The sequence below is a fragment of the Lissotriton helveticus genome, chromosome 5_1 (genome assembly GCF_964261635.1).
Source record: "Lissotriton helveticus chromosome 5_1, aLisHel1.1, whole genome shotgun sequence".
In the NCBI taxonomy this organism is placed as follows: domain Eukaryota; kingdom Metazoa; phylum Chordata; class Amphibia; order Caudata; family Salamandridae; genus Lissotriton; species Lissotriton helveticus.
In genome coordinates, this window is record NC_136065.1 from 106,422,672 (window position 1) to 106,441,661 (window position 18,990).

Consider the following 18,990-nt stretch of genomic DNA (forward strand, 5'->3'; position numbering starts at 1 on the left):
AGGTCTTCTCGCCACCATCCCACGTAAACCCCGACCTATGGTAAGCCCCAGATGTGGGAGGGCGTGTCCCCAGAGCACAGTGATTGTTTACATGTGGTACAAAGTTGCTTCCTATCGTTGAACGCAGCCATGACATAACCACGTACAGTATGCACAAACCTTGCAGCTGGGATTGCACACTGCGTCTCGAGAGGGCGCTGTCTCTTCTGATACAAAGCAGCAGGAGGGCGAGGAATCCTCACAGATATCAGTTCCAGTGGTGGGCTTGAGTTCTGAAACAACACTGCTAATCCTCAAGTGCTTCTGAAATGGAGACAGGGAGAATAGGGCTGGATACCTGTCAGTAACAGACCGTTGTAACTGACGTGGAGTGCACGCTTTGGGGAGAGGATGTGGTTCGTCGGCTAGACTGACGACTTTGGTGCTGGAAACCAGGGGCCTCATTTATGAAAAGTGACGCATCGCTGCGTGAAAACAGCGATGCGTCACTTTTCATTGCGCCCTCCTTGTGACACCAATGATGCGTCATATTAACAGTATGACGCATCATTGCACAAGGAGTTACAGATACATCAGTATTTCTGACGTATCTGTATGGCGCAAAAGCGACGCATTGCTGGAGTGTGTCACAAAAGTGACGCAACTCCAGCAATGTGTCCTTTCACATGGGGCAAGCCCCATGTGAAAGGGCCTCTGTCAGTCTTACGCCTTCTGTGAGGCAGGCGTAAGAAATTGACGCATTTGCGTCCCAGAAGTGGCGCACTATAATGTCATAGATTTCACTGCGTCACTAGTATGACCCTTTCTTGCGTCAATACGCCCCCCTTGCATACATTATACCTGGCGCAGGAATAATGTGGCGCAGGGGTTTACAAAGTGACGCATCTCCCTAGATGCGTCACTTTGTAAATATGGCGCAACAAGGCACATTTTTTACGCCACTGGTGCGTCACAAAAAGTGACACACCGGCGGTATAAAAGTGACACACAGCCTCATAAATGAGGCCCCAGGGTTCAAGCCTCGAGGTCGCGTCCACATCCTGTGATTCTGCGCAAATCACTTAATCTCCCTGTGCCTACCAAAAGAAGAAGAAAAAAATAATTTGTCCTTGTGTAACGTAACCAGTGCTCATGTAAAGCGCTCCAATACCTTCAGGTCGAGTTTGCGCTATATAAATCTGCAAAAAATAAAAATAAAGCTTAGTTCTACAAGAGAAGGAGCAGAGCAGGATTCAACACTGTTGTTTTGTATGTGTGGTCACTGCTCAGCTCAATGTGCAGGATCCGACAGACAGATGCCAGACGGCCCTGCAGAGTTTCTTGAGACTGCAACAGAATACATCTCAGCAAGAGTCAAGAGTGTGCCCTGGTAGAGGTGCAAACACCAGGGCTCGAGTCTGGGGTACCCGCAGGTACATGGCGTCCCTGCACTCTTTTCACAGGGTGGACGCCGTCACCCCTGCCAAGAAGTTGGGCCCCACAGAAATATACTGAACTTGTCCCGGTGTAATTTTCATACACCAGGACACGTTCAGCAGCGCCTGCTTTTGCCTTTGTTCTGTCCCTGTAAATAAATGTGGACACTGTAAGACTGCCAGACGGGTTAGTCTGCCCCAGTATTTGCACAAATAATTTATGTAGCACTATTTTATTTCTTTTATAGCTCTACGTTGTGACATCATGAGGTCATTTGCATATGGTCTTACTTGGTCAGTCCCCCTACTTCTTTTTATAGGACTTGTGCCCTGGCAAACACCGCAACACATCAACATCATTGGCTAAAGCCGGCCCCTGCAGTGCAAGGTCGGGGGGCATCAGAAGGCCACCTGCCCTCAAGGGACCATCATTCAATCTAGGACCAATGCATATCTGTGAGCAAGGACATAGGCACAAAATTAAAAGTACCCCTCCTACTTTGAAATAAAAGTTATGATGGCACAAAGCAAGTGAACCAAGTGAGCCGGCCCCTCCCTAGAAGCACTACCCGGTCTCTTCCATCCGAGCATCTATCCATTCATCCTTTCACCCTTCTATCCACCGCTAATATCCACTATTTCGCCTTTATATTCTCACATCCATTCATTTTGTCATGCATCATTCCATCTTTCACTCATTCATCCATCTACCCACCCATTCGTCCATCCACTCACTTATCCCTCCATCCTTCTCTCCTTCCTTTTATTCAATATTCCTTCCTTCTTTCCTTTCTCTATTTACCCATCTTTTGTTTTTCCTCGCTCCTGCTTGCTCTTCTATTGCTGTATTCCTTTTAAGTTTTAAGTATGAGGTTTTGTCTGTGGAGTTGCAGGCAGAAGAGGCCTATAAAGAGCCCCTCGCCCGTTGTAGCTGCCAAAGCGAGGTGGGGGTTTGAGGGGGTCAATAACCCATTGAGCTATCTTATAGAAAACACAAATCTGTAACCTACAAGTTACACTCTGTGATCAAACAGGCACATTGACTCGCTGTGATATTTTTAGAAGCATCAAATCTGTTATCACATCATACATAACTGTGCAGCAAGTGCATTAGCCAGCAGGGGTAACGTAACACTAATATATCAGGAAATGTGCTGGATACACCCAGACCTCTGAAGCAGATAACGTAGCTCCAGTGTTTGTAGTGGAAAACAGTAGCATAACAATATCTGAGGGTCCCCCCTTGCAAAGTGCTCGGTGGAGCCCCTTAAGCTCCAGACCCAGGCAGGAGCTCCCGGGCCCACTCACGCACTGTGCTGGAGGGGGGCCCCTTGGAGCTTGGGGCCTCCGCACTGCGGGGGCTATTGTTACACTACTTGTGGAAAAATTCTGCTAGGGCATCAACGAAGAAAACAAGTATTGCTCTTGCCTATGCAGCAGTTATTTGCTGTGCCAATGAGTCTTAGCCATGTTGTACACCAGCATGGCTGCCGTTCAGTATGGTTAGTGGCATAGAGAAGAGTGACGTGGAGTGTTGTAGAGTGAAGTGGCATAGGGTGTCCAGTATAGGAGTGGCATAAAGTGGAGCTGCGTACAGTGGCGTAGAGGGGAGTGGTGTAGATTAGAGTGGACTGATGTAGAGTACATCGGCGTAGAGTGTTGCAGAGTATAGTGGTGTAGAGTGCAGCGGCAAATAATTCTGCGAGAACCAGAAGGATCAAGATCAGGAGAACCAAAAAGATCAGGATTATGGGGACCAGGGCACCAGAAGGTGAAAGTCATGGACCATGCAGAACTGGACCAGATGTTCTGGAACTATGTGTACCAGCGCCAGGAGGTCCAGCATGAGAGCTAATACTAGAGGGAGGAACGAGAGAATCAGGACCAATAATCCGACTGTGATTTGGAGTACATGTTGTTAGAAAGGCGACCCCGGGGAGGCAGAAGAGGTCTGACTGGCCACCCCTAGACTCACCTCTCTGTCAAGAAGTAGCCGAGCGTTGCCGAGAGGCCTCCTGGATGAGGGTCCTCTCCTAGGATCATACAGCAGAGAGATCACAACACTACAAATGGACACCACACCAGAGGTTAAGTTCGTAAGCTTTATCAGGAAATAAAGGTTGCTGGTTCTCAGCGATATGTACAAGCAGATCGAGGGACCTGTAGAGTCTCGTAAAAAGGTCAGGGTAGCGGGACAGTCTCGATAGGGGTGCCAGAAGGGATACCTTGCGCACAGCTCTCAATCCTCGAGCCGGGGGTTCCGAGAGGTCGAGTCGCGGCAGCGCCAGCCGGACTCGACAGGTGGTCGGTGTCGGAGGGGAGGCCGCGGCAGCGCCAGCAGGCTCTCGAGAGAGTTCAGCAAAGGTGGGCCGCGGCAGCGCCAGCAGGCTCCCAAGGTGGTTCAGCAAAGGTGGGCCGCGGCAGCGCCAGCAGGCTCCCAAGATGGTTTAGCAACGGTGGGCCGCGGCTGCGCCAGCAGGCTCTCAAGACGGTTCAGCAAAGGTGGGCCGCGGCAGCGCCAACAGGCTCCCAAGATGGTTTAGCAACGGTGGGCCGCGGCAGCACCAGCAGGCTCCCAAGACGGTTCAGCAAAGGTGGGCCGCGGCAGCGCCAACAGGCTCCCAAGATGGTTCAGCAAAGGTGGGCCGCGGCAGCGCCAGCAGGCTCTCAAGGTAGCTTCGGGTTACAGGAAAGATGAGTTCGTCTGGTGTCGGCCGCGACAGCGTCAGCAGGGCTTCCAGTCCAGGATACAACTGGCGTCCTACTCCGGGGCCGGCCCAGATATAGGACTGGGGTCCTTTGATGTCCGGACCCTCGCGCCTGGGGGCCAGAGGAGCCGGGATGATGGTGTCCAGACACCCAGCAGGAGGGTGGAGCCAGCGCCCAGGGAGGCAGGAGGGCGATCGATACCAGGCGTCCGGGGACGGCTGGAGGGCCATCGAAACTCCCCTTCCTCCGTGATCTGTCGAGTGGCCACTCGACCACCTGGGTGGATCTTGGTGCGTCGATGTCTGGGCTTCGCTGGGGGCCTGGGCCGGGGCCGAGGCCACGTGGTCGTGGCGTGGTGGGCCCAAGATGGAGCCAGGCCGGTAGTGGGGGTCCGGGATGGTAGCCGGACCGGTAGTGTTGGGGCGTGCAGGGTCGGGCGAAAGGGCTGCTCGAGGCTCGGTGGAGGCCCGATGTCGTCCTGGGCCCGCCATGCGGGAGGGGTATGACCACGCCATGAGGCCGGGTCCAACAGGCGTCTCCCCCAGCTGAAGGCAGGGGAGAGTCACCCATCTTCTTGGGGATTCTCCTCGCCGAGGCGGAAGAATCGGGACAGGCCGTCAGCATTGGCGTGGTCGTTGCCGGGGCGATGCTCCACAGTGAAGTCCATCCCCTGCAGGGAGATGGACCATCGCAACAGTTTTGGGTTTTCTCCACGCATCTGCATCAACCACCGCAGGGGCCGGTGGTCGGTCTGGACCCGAAAGTGGGTGCCGAAGAGGTAGGGCCAGAGCTTCTTTAGGGCCCACACGACGGCGAAGGCTTCTCTCTCGATGGTGCTCCATCGTTGTTCTCTGGCCAGCAGCCACCGGCTGATGAAGGCAACGGGAAGGTCGGCCCCCTCAGGGTTCACTTGGGAGAGGACCGCCCCAATGCCGTGCTCCGAGGCGTCGGTTTGGACCACAAACTCTCGGCTGTAGTCGGGGGCTTGGAGCACAGGGGCGGTGCACATGGCAGTCTTCAGTGTTTCGAAGGCGGCTTGGCACTCGGGGGTCCAGCGCACCTTTGGTGGTAGTTTCTTCGAGGTCAGTTCTGTGAGGGGCCCCACAATGCTCCCATAGTTTTTTATGAAGTGCCGATAATATCCAGTGAGCCCCAGGAAGGCTCGGACGGCGGTCTGGGTGGCCGGGGGCTCCCAGGCCTGGATAGCGTCAATTTTTGGCTGGAGGGGAGCCACCTGGCCGCTCCCTACTTGGTGTCCCAGATAGGTCACGGACCCTTGGTCTATCTGGCACTGGCTGGCTTTTATTGTCAGTCCGGCCCGGCGGAGGGCCGTCAGGACCTCCCGGAGGTGGGTCAGGTGTGCATCCCAGTGGAGGCTGTACACCGCAATGTCGTCTAGGTAGGCGGCGCTGAACTCTTCTAGCCCGGCCAGCACCCTATTCACGAGTCTCTGGAAGGTGGCCGGGGCGTTTTTCATGCCGAAGGGCATCACCTTGAAATGGTAGTGGCCATCAGGGGTCGAGAAGGCCGATCGCTCTTGTGCTCCAGGGGTGAGGCCGATCTGCCAATACCCAGCCGTGAGGTCGAAGGTGCTGAGATACTTTGCAGCCCCCAGGCGATCGATCAGTTCATCCGCCCGGGGGATGGGATGGGCGTCGGTCCTGGTGACTGCATTCAGCCCCCGGTAGTCAACACAGAACCGGAGCTCCGGGGGTGTGCCGGGGGGGAGCGACTTTAGGGACCAGGACAAATGGACTGGCCCACGGACTGTCGGAGGGTTCGATCACCCCCAGCGCCAGCATCTTGGTCACCTCGGACTGGATGCAGGCCCGCACTCGGTCGGGCACTCGGAAAGCTCGGTGCCTTACAGGTGGGTTGTCTCCGGTGTCTACATCGTGGACGCACCATCGGGTGACCCCGGGAGTGAGGGAAAATAGGTGTGCGAACTGTCCCAGCAGCTTCCGGCAGTCTTGGTGCTGTTCTGGGGTCAGGGTAGAGGAGAGCGTGACCCCTTCGACGGAGCCGTCTTTCTCAGTGGTGCTCAGGAGATCTGGTAGGGGTTCGGAGTCGACTATAGCTCCGTCATCGGTCGCTAGCAGCAGACTTAGTTCAGTGCGGGCAAAGTGCGGCTTGAGCCGGTTAGCGTGTAGAACCCGGAGGGGGTTCCTGGGGGACTCCATGTCCACCAAGTAAGTGACGGGGCTCTTGCGCTCCACCACCTTGAAGGGCCCTGTCCATTTGTCCTGGAGGGCGCAGGGTTCAACTGGGGACATGACCTAGACCTGCTGGCCCGGCTCGAACTCGATGGACGAGGCGTTCTGGTCATACCAGCGTTTCATCTCCTCCTGACTAGCCTCCAGGTTGGCTTCGGCCAGTTACCGGAACTTCCGAGTTTGGTTGCGGAGGGTCAGGAGGTACTGGTAGACATCTGGGGGAGCACCTCGGACAGCCGTCTCCCAGCCTTCTTTGACCAGGCTGAGGGGGCTTCGGACCAGGTGCCCATACAATAGTTCAAAGGGGCTGAACCCCAGGGACTTCTGGGGTACTTCACGATATGCAAACAGGAGGCAAGGCGGCAGGACATCCCATTTGCGTCGTAACGGTTCTTCTAGGCCCTTGATCATCCCCTTTAGTGTTCGGTTAAACCGTTCCACCAGTCCATTTCCTTGGGGGTGATACGGGGTGGTGAACTTATATGTGACCCCGCACTGTTGCCACAGGGATCGCATATACTTGGAGATAAAGTTTGTGCCCCGATCACTCACGACTTCTCGGGGGAAGCCGACTCTGGAGAAGATTCCCATTAGGGCTCGGCCTACGACCGGGGCCGTGATGGTTCGGAGGGGGATGGCTTCAGGATAGCGGGTGGCATGGTCCACCAGAACGAGGATGAAGCGGTGCCCTTGAGAGGTGCGGGGGTCCAGGGGTCCCACAATGTCTATCCCCACTCGCTCGAAGGGGGTGGTCACCACCGGAAAGGGTTGGAGCGGGGCTTTGACTTTCCCCCCGCTCTTCCCGCTGGCTTGACAGGTCGGGCAGGTTCTGCAGTGATGATGCACATCGTGGCGCATTTTCGGCCAGTAGAAATGGGTCACCAGGCGGTTGTAAGTTTTGTCCTGCCCCAGGTGCCCGGCGAGGGGCACATCATGTGCTAAGTTCAAGAGGAAGTCTCTGAATCGGAGGGGAACGACCAGCACCCGGCTGGCCCCTAGTTCGGCAATCTTCTGCTCACTGTAGAGGAGGTCGTTGTCCCAATAGATCCAGTGGGACCCCGCAGGGACCCCAGTGGCTTGAGTGGCGGCGTGTCGTCGGATTCCCTCGAGGGAGGAACAGGTGTTCTGTTCCTGCCGGATTTGCTCGCGGGTGGGGCCACCTTCTTGGCGCCATTGAGCTAGTTCTGGAAGGTGGCCGAGCTCGGAGAGATCTTCATGGCTGGGCCCCTGGGGGCCTGGCTCAGGGTCGGCGTCCTCGGGGACGGCGGGCGGCGGAGGTGCGGGCCACTCCGGCTCCTCGGTCGGGGCTTCCTCCGTTGGGGTGGAGGCTCGGGCGGACATGGAGCGGGTGGTCGCACAGACCCACTCTGGAAGGCCTAGCATCCCGAGATGCTCTCTCCGCTCTACGCCGGCCCAGGGGGAACTTTCCAGGTCGTTCCCGAGGAGGCAGTCCACGGGGGCATCGTCTCGGACAGTCACTTTCAGTATGCCCGACACCCCTCCCCACTCGAAGGGGATGCGGGCCATCTGGCACAAACTCTCAGAGTTGTCCGCCGACCGTACTGGGCACAAAACGTTGGGAAGAATTTGTTCGGGGGTCACCAAGTGGCAGCGGACCGCCGTCACGCTGGCTCCAGTGTCACAGAGGGCTTCGGCCCGGCGTCCATTGATGGTGACCCATTGGCGGTACTTCTGGGTGTTGCCTGGGATCGGGTCTCGGGGGATCATGTCTCGTTCACCCAGGCATGCTAAGATCATAGCGGCGGGCTCCCACTCGGCCTGCTCGTGGTCGTCGTCTTCTTCCTCGCCTCTTTCTTCACCCAGGGCGGCGGCCGCGATCTGGCGGTTCGGGGGACCGGTGGTGCCGGGTCGCTGGTTCATTGGGCAGAGAGGGTCATTCGCGTAATGGCCCTGTCGCTGGCATCTGTGGCACGTAACATTCGGGCGGGGCCCGGGTCTGGCTGGGGGGCCCCCTCTTCGGCCCAGGGATGGCGACGTGGAGGTAGGGGAGGACCCCGTGGGGGCGTCTCGGCCCCTGCTCTGGCCTCCTCCGCCGCCTCGTGGTCGGTGGTTCCCCGGGGATCCCCGGCCGTAGTCTCCCATCGGACTCCGGGGAACTCGGGTGCTCACCCATCTATCAGCCTCGACAGCGAGTTTTCGGGGCTCAGTCAGTTTGCTGTCGAGGAGGTATTGCCGGAGTTCGATGAAGCAGTTATTGGAAAGATGTTCCCATAGAATGAGGTCGACCAACTGCTGGTAGGTGGTGGCCTGGCAACCTCTGATCCACCCCTCGAAGGCTCTGCTGTAAAAGTTTACGTACTCCACCCAAGTGGTACCAGGGATTTTTTTACAGTCTCAGAATCGCTGCCGGTACATTTCGGGGGTGAGTCCGTAGCGAGTGAGGAGGGCGGTCTTCATGTGCTCGTACGAGGTCATCTCGGCATCGGGGAGCTCTACCAAGGCGTCTCTCCCCTCGTTGATGAACTTCCCCCATAGGCCGGTGCCCCAGTCCTTGAGGGGTACTCGATGGGCGGTCATGGCGACCTCGTAGGCTTTGAACCACTGTTGGATGTCGTCGTTCTTATAGTACTCTTTGACGACATCCTTGGGTATGTGTACCTTCGTGTCCACCGGTGGGGGTGAGGTCTTGCCGCCGGAGGTGCCGGTCTCGTTTGTCTTGGCCTTGATTTCTAGTTCTCTGAGGCCGCGCTCATGCTCGAGCATGAGTTTCTTTTCTTCGAGGTCTCTGTCTTCACCTTTCTTCTAGGTCTCCTTCTAGCCGTAGTTGCTCGAGGGCTAACTTCCTTTCTGCCAGCTGTATCTCTCCTTCTTGTCTGAGTCGGGCGAGCTCCAACTCGTGGAGCCGGTTCCTCTCTCGTTCTCGGGCGTCTTCGTGGGAGAGGCCCGTGTCTGGGTTTGCGGGTCTTTCCCCCGCTGGGTTCTCGACGGTCTCCGGGCGTCCGTTCGGGCCCGGGTTGTCTTCATTCTGGGGTGGCGCGTCATCGGCGTCCACCCATGCTTGCAGGGCCGATTTAAAGTCCTCTTTTGTGTTGAGGCCCGTGGTAGCGATGCCTAGGTCCTTGCAGAATTGTTTTAATTCTTTGTGGCTGTAATCTTCCATTTTTTCTTTCTGGAATTCCGTAGTTGGTCTAGTCTCCTGCGTAGACATGGTCGTAGTGTGTTTTTCTCGGTAGTGCGTGAATCACTCTCTGTACGCTCTGCGTCGGCTTGGATCCCGTCGCTTGCCACCAATGTTAGAAAGGCGACCCCGGGGGAGGCAGAAGAGGTCTGACTGGCCACCCCTAGACTCACCTCTCTGTCAAGAAGTAGCCGAGCGTTGCCGAGAGGCCTCCTGGGTGAGGGTCCTCTCCTAGGATCATACAGCAGAGAGATCACAACACTACAAATGGACACCACACCAGAGGTTAAGTTCGTAAGCTTTATCAGGAAATAAAGGTTGCTGGTTCTCAGCGATATGTACAAGCAGATCGAGGGACCTGTAGAGTCTCGTAAAAAGGTCAGGGTAGCGGGACAGTCTCTATAGGGGTGCCAGAAGGGATACCTTGCGCACAGCTCTCAATCCTCGAGCCGGGGGTTCCGAGAGGTCGAGTCGCGGCAGCACCAGCAGGACTCGACAGGTGGTTGGTGTCGGAGGGGAGGCCGCGGCAGTGCCAGCAGGCTCTCGAGAGGGTCCAGCAAAGGTGGGCCGCGGCAGCGCCAGCAGGCTCCCAAGGTGGTTCAGCAAAGGTGGGCCGCGGCAGCGCCAGCAGGCTCCCAAGATGGTTTAGCAACGGTGGGCCGCGGCAGCGCCAGCAGGCTCCCAAGACGGTTCAGCAAAGGTGGGCCGCGGCAGCGCCAACAGGCTCCCAAGATGGTTTAGCAACGGTGGGCCGCAGCAGCGCCAGCAGGCTCCCAAGACGGTTCAGCAAAGGTGGGCCGCGGCAGCGCCAACAGGCTCCCAAGATGGTTCAGCAAAGGTGGGCCGCGGCAGCGCCAGCAGGCTCTCAAGGTAGCTTCGGGTTACAGGAAAGATGAGTTCGTCTGGTGTCGGCCGCGACAGCGTCAGCAAGGCTTCCAGTCCAGGATACAACTGGCGTCCTACTCCGGGGCCGGCCCAGATATAGGACTGGGGTCCTTTGATGTCCGGACCCTCGCGCCTGGGGGCCAGAGGGGCCGGGATGATGGTGTCCAGACACCCAGCAGGAGGGTGGAGCCAGCGCCCAGGGAGGCCGGAGGGCGATCGATACCAGGCATCCGGGGATGGCTGGAGGGCCATCGAAACTCCCCTTCCTCCGGGATCTGTCGAGTGGCCACTCGACCACCTGGGTGGATCTTGGTGCCTCGATGTCTGGGCTTCACTGGGGGCCTGGGCCGGGGCCAAGGCCACGTGGTCGTGGCGTGAGGGGCCCAAGATGGAGCCAGGCCGGTAGTGGGGGTCCGGGATGGTAGCCGGACCGGTAGTGTTGGGGCGTGCAGGGTCGGGCGAAAGGGCTGCTCGAGGCTCGGTGGAGGCCCGATGTCGTCCTGGGCCCGCCATGCGGGAGGGGTAGGACCACGCCATGAGGCCGGGTCCAACACATGTGAAGAACAATAGGATCAGAGCTAGAAAGATCAGGGCAATGAGGACTAGGACCAGGAGGATAAGGACCAACACCCGAAGGATCAAGAGCATGAGAACTAGGGTGAGGGCAACAAGGGCAAGAAAGAACTGGACAAGGTGGTCAGGAATATGAGGACTAGCACAAGGAGTACATGCATTTGGAGGATTAGGTCTAGGAGTTGAAGCAGGACCTGAAGGATCAAGACCAGCAAACCAGGAGTAGGGGGAGAACCTACAACAAGGGCACCAGAAGGACTTGGAGACCTTGGGGCAGGATCAGCAGGTCGGCGAGAACACATTTAGGAGGGAGGCCGGGTTCAAGAGGCCCCGTTTCAGAGAAGAAGGAGGAGAAGGCAGAGAACTAGAAAAGGGAGAATGACCGGGAGGCAGACCGAAAGGATTAGAGGGACCGGCAACTGGAGGACGACGACTATGAGAAGATCCATGGGGAGCAAGGGTTCAGATCAGAAGGTGAGTAGAAGCTGCATCAGCATGAGGACGACCAAGAGGAGAGCCATGGGCACCAGGACCAGACAGAATAGGGAAGTTAGGATAAAGAGGCCAGTTTATGAGGAGGAGGAGAGTTACAAAAAGAGGAGATGAGCCAGGAGGCAGATCAGAAAATGGAGAAGGAGACCTGTGTCAGGAGGAGTACAACCAAGAGGAGAGCCGCGGCCATGGGGGCCAGGACCAGAAGGAACACGGCCAGGAGGATGGTTAGAAGGACCTGAATAATCAGAACCGGTACCCAGGGGAGGACCAGGAGCATGAGGATGGCATAGAGGGCTGGGCACGGAGGACCAGAACACAGGCAGGAGCAGGAGGAAAATCACAAGGGGCACCGGCAGGATAAAGCAGGAGAGGAGGAGAACCAAGAGAAAGTGAGCAAGAACCGCGCATGGATGAGGAGGACACGCCCAGAAGGAGAAGGACCAGGATAAAGAGGACCGGGAGATAATGATGTTGATGGGGATAAGGACCAGCAAAAGGAGAGACCACTCCCCTTATAATTGATTCCTAATTTCTCTGCTTAGATCACTGATACTTTAGAGAATCCAACCTTTTCTCAACCCACTTAAAACCTCTGCAATCCTAAAATGCAGTCGGTATGTGACCAATTTAGTAAAGCCAAACAGTTTAATAACTATATTTCCCCTGTGCCAATTTTTATAGGGGCGGAGTTTGTCAAAAATAATTCAAAGGCTGACCGCGCTGACTCAGCTCTTCATCACGCCCCCTTATGACCCAACCTCTGGCTCCTCATCACGCCCCCTTTTGACCCCCCCTCTTTCAGCTACATCCAAATTATAGGATCCCACAGAAAACTCTTTCCATTCCCAGCCCTGCCCACAGGATGCTTTCAGGGTGTGCTTCATTTGGGAAATTTAATCATTGACCAGTGGGTCACCGATTACACTGAGAGAGGCAGGACTGTTTCAGTTTTAGAGTTTGGCGCTAACAGTAAAAACTTTCCCAAAGCCCCTGAGGAAAATGGAACACAATACAAGGGTTGGGCGACCTGAGCTCTGAGCAGCCGGGGGTGTGTGGACAGAGCTCCAAGAAGGGATTCACATGTCCTTAAAGGGATGGAAAAGGGATGACGCATGCTGTGCCCTGAAATGGTCTTATGGGAGCTAATGATACTGCACCCCGAAATGGAGGAGGGTGAGCTTCCTTTTCGGGAATTATCTGAAACTCGTGCATACCCCATTCAGACCGGAGACCACCGATTTTTGAAGCAAAAATGGCTTTATTTTGGCTGTCTCCCTCTTGAAATTGCCTCTGTTTCAATAGACGTCAATTAGGAAAATACATTCCCCTGATTTCTTTCTTCAAAATATCCCACGTTCCCTGTCTCAAATGTTGGCATGTATGCCTGTGGCCATAGCTTTAACACTCCTGCATAAGACCTTACTGAAAGGGAACTGAGACTTGGCAAAAACAACACTTCTCAGAACCAACAAAAGCAAGGTGTAGGTACTCATGAATACTCCTACGTGCAAAAAATAAGGGTCAGGAGAATTGCCAATTTACAAATAACTATCACAGTGTGAGGAGAGGGTGGGACCTCGGAGGTGGTGGGGACCGAAAATGAGAGATACCTAAGGGACATTCTGCCCTCCATTAAACTTCCTAACACCCCCCCCCCCAATCCCCCCGTAAAAAAAATGCAAAGGGTTGCTGAGGCTGTTGTTTATGTCCTGGGGTGCTTTCACACCCCTAAATGAATATCGGCTGCTTAAGACTCCAAAGACAAGCTGGAAAGCTACTTTGTGCAGTGGTTTCCAGCTGACTTCCCTGCCACCTCTGATTTCGGCTCCTCACTGGAGTAACTGTGTCAAGGGAGACGAAATTGTGTGGCACACGAGGACATTGTGTGAGTTGGCAGGTCCGAAGTGTTAATCTTGAATTTTACATGTATCTAAATATATTGATTATCAAGAATCAGAAGAAAAAAAACAGTGTTGAATGTAAAAACAGTGTGGCTTGATTCAGGAACAAATGTTATTTTCACACCTACAGCGTTATCCACAACATTATAACCACCTTCCTATCCTCCCCTGCGACATGATTCGAAATCTACCCCTTCTGGGAAATCACAAAACCGTCCAGGAGGACACCTGCAAGTTGCACCAGTCTCCCAGGCATACTTCAAGAAATCATCTAGGAATTACTGATTTGCCTCTGGCTACAGGCAGCTCTAGCTGTCTGTTGTGAGTGCTCATGTGATCTATACAAAGCCTTTGCATTTTGGGAATGGTGCAGCTGTGTCATCAGCTTTACATCATGGCTTTGGGGTGTGACTATGGATTACACAGGCAGCACAGACCTGTTAGCAGCAGAGGCAGTGTCTCCAGCCCTGGCAGGACCTTCACAGTGAATGACTGTAGCCATGCTGGATGTACTCCCCTATCCCATCCACTTTAAGGCACCTCTGGCCCAGTGACTTTCCACAGAGCTCATAGAGTGCAAGCCAAACGTATAGGCCCTTCCAATCCATGGTGTGCCTGCATAGAGAGAGGCATTTGTGCCATCGCAGCTACATAATTATGCATGCTGAAACTCCATCACCTTGGTTCAATGGCTCTATTTCTTCTTTTTTTTCCTCTACTCGGAAAATATTTCTCTATATGATGAAACCCCCTCCCAATACCCGACCAATGTTGTGTTTTTTCCTCTCATCCTATAGGCATTTATTCCTGCTTTTAGGAGCATTATTGCGCAACTTACCCCCGCTACATCCAGATGTCAATATTTCTGCTCCAACGAAGAGAACGACCTGTAAAGTGCTTGTGATTCGCCATATGTTATATGGTCTCCCCTCCTTCTGCACCCCCCTCTTAAAGCCCTAGCTCTGCCGCTGTTCTTACAGCTGTAGAGGCCGGGGCGGACCGTCTGCAGGGACATGTCTAACCTGGCAGCACAAATGTTCACAGATTCTTATTTTGTGGACCAGGAATTTCCACGTGCAGTTTAGATTTTTCCACACGTATGTTCAACAGAGCTCATATAAACCTGTCAGTCAGACCCTAAATACTGGATCAACCGTGACACTGGATCTGGATGTAAAGGAGAGCTGATGTGGTCGCTTTGGAAAGAACTTATTTGCTCATATGGGAAATTCCACCGTAGTGGCACCAGTTTCTGTGTGAGGACACACATTTACAAGTTACATTTCACATTCTGCGACTTAGCAAAATGGATGTGCGCTTGTAGGTGAAGGTGTTTCTGCAGCCAGGTGTGAAGAATATACGAGACAGTGAGGACCCTGCTCTAATAAGAGAAGTCTTGAAGCTACATAGGAAGGCACATCTTTGGTCATCTTTGTTAGGTTTAGTAAATAAATCGGACTGGGACATATATCAGTGAATTATGCTCTAATGTAAAATAAATATTTGAAGGATCAGTAGGGCGTTTGTAAATAGTTAGTGACAGATAAGTAAATTATATAAGTATACTAGTTTACCCGTCGCACGTTGCTGCGATCTCCGAAGAAAGGAAATTCAAAGAAACTCGTTATGATAACATTCAATTTACATTGTGTCATTTTTATTGAAACTTATTCATTTTAATATGGAAAACATTTCAAAGTGTCGTTTTAATTCTATTTATTTATTCGAGTGCTGGTGGATACACGATTTTTTGTTTTTCAGTCTGGTGCGTATATCAGTATTCGAAAGATTATGAGGGCCCTGCGGGGGGGCCGATATTTAAAAAAATGTTATGCCAGAAACCTTTGCGGGAGTGTACTCAACAACTTCCCAAAGTTTCATGGCGATCCGATGAATGGTGTAGTAATGCATAAAGGACAAACAGACAGGCAGACAGACAGACAGACATACATTCGTTTTTATATATATAGACTAGCTTACCCGTCGCGCGTTGCTGCCATCTCAGAAGAAAGGACATTTAAGGAAACTTCTTATGATTACATTCAATTTACATTGTGTCATTTTTATTGAAACTTATTCATTTTAATATGGAAAACATTTTAAAGTGTTGTTTTAATTCTGTTTATTTATTTGAGTGCTTGTGGATACACGTTATGTTTTGTTTTCCCGTCTGGTGCGTACACAAATAAATCAGAATGTTTTCCGATTCGTGAGCTAGCCACATACAGTTGTCCATGTGATAAGCACGGATTCTCCAAATCTAGTCCACACACTTGCAGCGATTGTCCTTGTGCTTTGTTGATGGTCATTGCAAAAGCGAGTCGCACCGTAAACTGTAAACATTCAGTATTGGAAAGATTATGAGGGCCCTGGGTGGCCGGGGGGGCCGATATTTAACACATTTTTCTTTCTTTTTTTTTTTTGCCAGAAACGTTCGCGGGAGTGTACTCAACAACTTCCCAAATTTTCATGCCGATCGGATGAACGGTGTAGTAATGCATAAAAGACAAATGGAAATACTTTGGTTTTTATATATATAGATTAAGAGTGGACAATCAATCAATCAATATAGATTTGTACAGCGCAGCTAATCACCTGTAATGATATCCAGGCGTTGAGCGTAGCTGCCAGGTGATCAGTTGAACATCCAGGTCTTGAGTTCTTTCTTGAATTCGTGCAGAGATAATGAGGTCTATAGGTGAAGTGGGAGGTCATTCCGGGACTTCGTAATGAGGTAGGATAAGGAGCCTCCTGCACTGTTGCTGACGCAGATGCAGGGGGTGTGGGCGGGGCAGAGCGAGGAGGAGTGCAGGTATCTGGAGGGAAGGCAGAAATTCAGTCGGTGGTTGATTTATGCTGGTCCCTGGTTGTGGAGGACTTTGAAGGTATGGATCAACATCTTGAACTGACATCTCTTCTCAATGGGGAGCCAGTGGGCTTCTTGAGGTGGAGGTGATGTGGGTCCATTCAGGGAGGTCTAGGATGAGTCTGGCTGCTGAGGTTTGTACAGTTTGCAGTCTCTTGAGGAGGTGCGACAGGATTCCTACATAGAGTGCATAGCCGTAGTCCAGTCAGCTGGTGACCAGGGCTTGTGTGACGGTGCATCTGGTGTCAATGGGGAGTCACTTGAAAATCTTGCGGGGCATGCAAAGGGTGAGGAAGAGGGCGGATGAGACTGCAATGATCTGTCTTTTCATGGTGAATTTGCAGTCCAGGATGATGCCAAGGTTGCGAGTGCGGTCGGTCGAATGGGTGTGGGTCCTAGTTTGGGGCGCATCAGGTGCCGTTTCATGCGGAGGTGTTGTTCCAGAAGATTAGCACTTCCGTCTTGTCAGTGTGAGTTGTAGGCAGTTGTCTCTCATCCAGTCGGCGATGTTCGTCATGAACTTGTGGTAGATGGTCAGTGTGGTCTACTGATAGTGAGAGGATGAGCTGAATATCGCCGGTGTGGGATATGATGTACAGTCCATGCGATCTGGCAATGTAGTCCAAGGGAGTCATGTAGGTGTTGAACAGGATAGGGCTGAGAGATCAACCATGAAGGACGCCACAGATGGTGTACATGGGTTTCGATGTGAAGGGCGGAAGGCGGATTCTCTGGTTCCCCCCTGTGAAGAGAATTACAGGACAGTTACAGAATGATGAGCATATCATATGTTAATAAGTGGATTATACTCTAGAATATGGAGTACAAGAGCATCTTGGCACACTATTATGGGCAAACTAGGACGGGATAAAATATCAAAAGGTAAGTGTGTATAGGGCATTATAGCTTTATTGTAGCTTGAAGATATATATTGTTAAGATACATGTATGTAGTGGTACCCTGCACAGTGTAATGATTTGGCAATTTGTTTTCAGAGGAACATCTAGACTATTTATGACACACTCTAATTGCCCACCCAATCTGGTACCGAAAGCCACAAGTACAATGTGTCAGTTACCAATCCGATTACGCTGAATGCATTTCCCACTCTGACACTAGACAGCCTCTCAGACATCCTAAGCAAAATTAAATAAGGTTATCCTTAGGATCTGATCCTTCGCGCATCCTAGCCAGAGGAGCAGAGGTGATACTTCACACTCTTCTCGAAATGGAGACTCTCTCTTTAACCACGGGCCTTGTCCCGATGGGGTGGAAACACGCCGAAGTTAATGCACTTATGAAAAAGCCTAACATAGATCCGCTCGATCCAGGAAACTATCAAACTATTTCTCACCTGGCTAGGATAAGTAAAATACTTGAAAAACATGTCAATCTTTCGCGCTCTGAATTTTTAGAGAATCCTGATATTCCACGTTCAGGATCTTCCATGGGGACTGTACATCAGATAGTCTCCTCCTGAAATGTGGAATACCCCAGGGCTCTTCGCTGAGCCCTACTCTTTTTAATCTGCACATGAGACCACTTGCAGACGTCGTACCCCCATGGGATTTCAAGAATGTCTTATGTGGACGATACTCAATTTGTCTTTTCTCTTATTCAGAATCAGTGATACTTATTCCCCACATAAACCTTTGCCTAGAGGTAGTTGCTGGGTGGATGATTAGCTCCTGTATCAAATTAAACTGAGACAAAATGGAGCTTATGATCCTGGGCAACAATCCTAACCCATCCCTGAATTTGGGCTGGCCAAGTTTCCTAGGTCCCCCACCCCATTCCAATATCCCCCATAAAGAGCTTGGAAATGTGGTTGGAAAATCTCTTCAATTTGAATTCCAAGCAGAAAAACTTGAGCTATCTGCTACGGCATGTTGACAATGCTATGTAAAATTCTCCCCCTTCTTCCTCCCAAATCTATAATAAATAAATTGCAGGGAGTACAGAACTCTGTAGCTCGGATAATGCATAACATACCGAGACATCAATCTGCCCAACAAGCCGTACGCCTTCTCCACTGGCTTTCGGTGGTTGATAGGATTATATTTAAATCACTCTGTATTGTCCATAGGGCCCTTCTTGATAAAAGCCCATCAATCTCTCATTCACTGGTACCTTCCTACACACCCGGGAGATCGATGCCTATTTGGCTAAGATACCTGTCATCAAGAAGGCAAAATATGGAAGGCGATCCGTCTCAATATATGCTACCAAATTGTCAAACAGCCTACCCGACTCGCTCTAGTCAGTTGAAAAGGAACTTCCTTTTCGGAAATCTTTACAAACCTGGCTTTTCCAGAATGAGTCTCTATCAATTCTCCTCAAGATCCTGTGCCACGCAATGAGCACCGGATGCCTACGGGTAGCTTTACTCTACAGGTGTTCATAAAATCGAATAGTTAGGTATAAGAAAATCTATACATGCTTTCAATTCAATATTTTGTCCCTCGATATTCTGTCATCAATATTAGTGTCCCATGATATTCTGTCTATGATATCAGTGTCCCACGATACTCTGTCTGTGATATTAGTGTATCTCGATATTCTGTGTGTGATATAAGTGTCCCACGATATTCTGTCTGCGATATTAGTGTACCTAGATATTCTGTCTGCGATATTAGTGTACCTCTATATTCTGTCTATGATATTAGTGTCCCTTGATATTTTGTCTATGATATTAGTGTCCCTCGATATTCTGTCTATGGTATTAGTGTCCCTCGATATTTTGTCTATGATATTAGTGTCCCTCGATATTCTGTCTATGATATTAGTATCCCAC